We start from the raw sequence: 3,211 nt of genomic DNA, 5'->3' as shown, positions 1-3,211 counted from the left end.
TTATATACTATACTATATTATATATATATATATATATATATAATACATTTTCAATTATAATGGATATATTAGTCTTAGCTATACAACATAGTGATTAGACATTTATATAACTTGTGAAGTGACCAACCCTATAAGTCAAGTACTCATCTGATAGTACTAAAGGCCCAGTGCACAGTCTCATGCACCAGTGGGGTCCCTCAGCTTGGCCTGCGCTCTCTCACAATCCAGGACCCCAAAGTCAGCTGGCACCCAACGGTCAGCTGAGCAGTGCTCCTGCTGTGGGAGCTCACTGACCACCAGGGGGCAGCTCCTGCATTGAATGTCTTCCCCTGGTGGTCAGTGCATGTCATAGCAACCAGTTGACCAGTCGTTGGGTCATTCGGTTGTTTGGTAGCTTAGGCTTTTATATATACACTAGAGTCCCAGTGCACAAAAATATGTGCACTCGGGAGGGGGAGGGTGGGTCCCTCAGCCCGGCCTGTGAGCTCTCGCAGTCTGGGACCCCTTGGGAGATAACAACCTGCTGGCTTAGGCCTGCTCCCAGGTGGCAGAGGGCAGGCCCAATCCCTAGGTGCAGCCCCTGGTCAGGCTCAGAGCAGGGCCGATTGGGGAGTTGGGGCGCCGCCCCCTGTCATGCACAGAGCAGGGCGGATCGGGAGGTTGCGATGCCACCCTCAGTCACGCTCAGGGTAGGGCCAATTGGGGGGTTGGGGCACCATCCCCTGTCACACTCAAGGCAGGGTCGTTGGGGAGGTTGCAGTGCCACCCCCTGTGATGCACAGAGCAGGGCCCATCAGGGGGTTGGGGAGCTCCCCCTTGTCACGCACAGAGCAGGGCCGATCAGGGGGTTGAGGAGCTCCCACCTGTCACTCACAGAGTAGGGCCAATAGGGGAGTTGGGGCGCTGCCCCCTGTCACACACAGAGCAGGGCGGATCAGGGGGTTGGGGCACTGCCCTCTATCACCCACAGAGCAGGGCCCATGGGGGAGCGGGTTGGGGCGCCGCCACTCTCACACTCAGGGCAGGGACGATGGGGAGGTTATGGCTCTATCCCGTCACACACAGAGCAGAGCCCTTTTTTGGGGGGGGGGGGTTGGGGCGCCGCACCCTGTCACACACAGAGCAGGGCCGATCAGGGGGTTGGGGTGCCCCACCCTTTCACACACAGAGCCACAGGGCGTTCAGGGGTTTGGGGAACTCCTCCCATCAGGCACAGAGCAGGGCTGACCAGGGGGTTGGGGCGCCTTCCCCTGTCACAAACAGAGCAGGGTGGATAGGGAGGTTGTGGCCCCGTCCCCTGTCACACACAGAGCCACAGGGCAATCAAGGAGTTTGGGTGCTGCCCCCTCTCACGCTGATCCCGGTGCTGGGAGGCATGTTACCCTTTTACTATATAGGATAGAGGCCTGGTGCATGGGTGGGGGCCTGCTGGTTTGCCCTGAAGGGTGTCCTGGATCAGGGTAGGGGTCCCCATTGGGGTGCCTGGCCAGCCTGGGAGAGGGGCTGAGGGCTGTTTTCAGGCTAGCGGGTGACTGAAGCCCCCAACTGCTCCTTTTTTTCTTTTTCTTTTTTTTTATTCTGGGCCAGCTTTAGCTCTGGCTCCAGCTCTGAGGCCTCTGCTGCTGAAAGCAGGTATATGGTTTGTTTGAGTTCTATAATCGAAACACTGTATCAACTCCAGCTCTGAGATCCCGGCTGGCTGAAAGCAGGTTTCTGGGGTTTTGTTTAGCTTCTATATTTGTAATAATGTTTCAAACTGCAAGTTCAGAGGCCGGCAAGGCAGGCAGGGAATGTTGGTTTCCTCCGTCACTGAAGCAAGCAAGCCTCATGTTCGTTTCAAGCTGCCTGGCTGTCGGCTTCCATCTTGTCTGGCAGTTAATTTGCATATCGGCTTGATTAGCCAAGGGGAAGGGTAGCGTATGTATGGCCAATTACCATGTTCCTCTTTTATTAGATAGGATAGATATATATCTATATATCTATATATCTATATATCTATATATCTATATATCTATATATCTATATATCTATATATCTATATATCTATATATCTATATATCTATATATCTATATATCTATATTATATTTTTTTAAAAAGGAGCTAGAGTGTCTTTTCAGAAAATTTATGCTATATGATGACTTATTTGTTTAATTATTTATATGACTTTCCAAAACTCTATAACTTAGCTCATGTTTGTCTTTCTGATCTAATTATTATTATTATTATTATTATTATTATTATTATTATTATTATTTAAAACTATTGATTGCTCTTTTCCATTTTTTAAAAAATATATTTTATTGATTTTTTTACAGAGACAAAGGGAGAGGGATAGAGAGTTAGAAACATCGATGAGAGAGAAACATCGATCAGCTGCCTCCTGCATATGCCCCACTGGGGATGTGCCTGCAACCAAGGCACATGCTCTTGACTGGAATCGAACCTGGGACCCTTGAGTCCGCAGGCTGACTCTCCATCCACTGAGCCAAACCAGCTAGGGCTGGTCTAATTTTTTAATACTCTCTTACCTTATCCACTCAGTTCCATGAACCACCATGAACTGTTTTTCTTTTACTGGAGCCGGCATACTCTGTATAGTGTGTTGTACTTAGTGATTCCTTATTCAGAAATATGCTTTCTTAGGCATCTGCATGCTTAATGCCCCAGTTTTATCAGACTTCTATCAGTTTTAATATTCTCTGTGAGGCCCTTCCCAGCTACACCATTTAAAAGTGTATTCTGTTTCCTAACTAGCAACATTATTTATTACCCTTTTTAGAAACATTTTTCTCCATAGTAATTGCCACCATCTAAGATGTTCTAAATTTTACTCACTTGTCTATTGTCTGTCTCTCTGCATCAGAATATGATCATGAAAACAAGGATAAGTCTTTAATATTCAGTGTGTAAAACCTGGAACCTGTAAATTTTTATGACTTGTACAAAGCATCTATATATCTTAATTAAGTAATGAATGAATTAAGTCTGTGAATGATGAGTGAAGAAATAAAGAAAACATCATAAAAGCCATCTGCTCCCTTCATAATCTTGTCTAGAATTGATTCAGTGTTTAATGACAATTCTTTAAAATTCATTGCATAAAAATATAACTAAAATGTAGTAATTTTTTACATAAAAGTGGTTCATAATAAATCATAAAGGTATTTTAAACAATGACAAAACCAGTAACCATAATTAAGCTCATTACTG

The sequence above is a fragment of the Myotis myotis genome, unplaced genomic scaffold (assembly GCF_014108235.1).
Source record: "Myotis myotis isolate mMyoMyo1 unplaced genomic scaffold, mMyoMyo1.p scaffold_m19_p_3, whole genome shotgun sequence".
NCBI classification, from domain to species: domain Eukaryota; kingdom Metazoa; phylum Chordata; class Mammalia; order Chiroptera; family Vespertilionidae; genus Myotis; species Myotis myotis.
The sequence above is the reverse complement of the archived record's forward strand: the minus strand, read 5'-3'. Positions refer to the sequence as shown.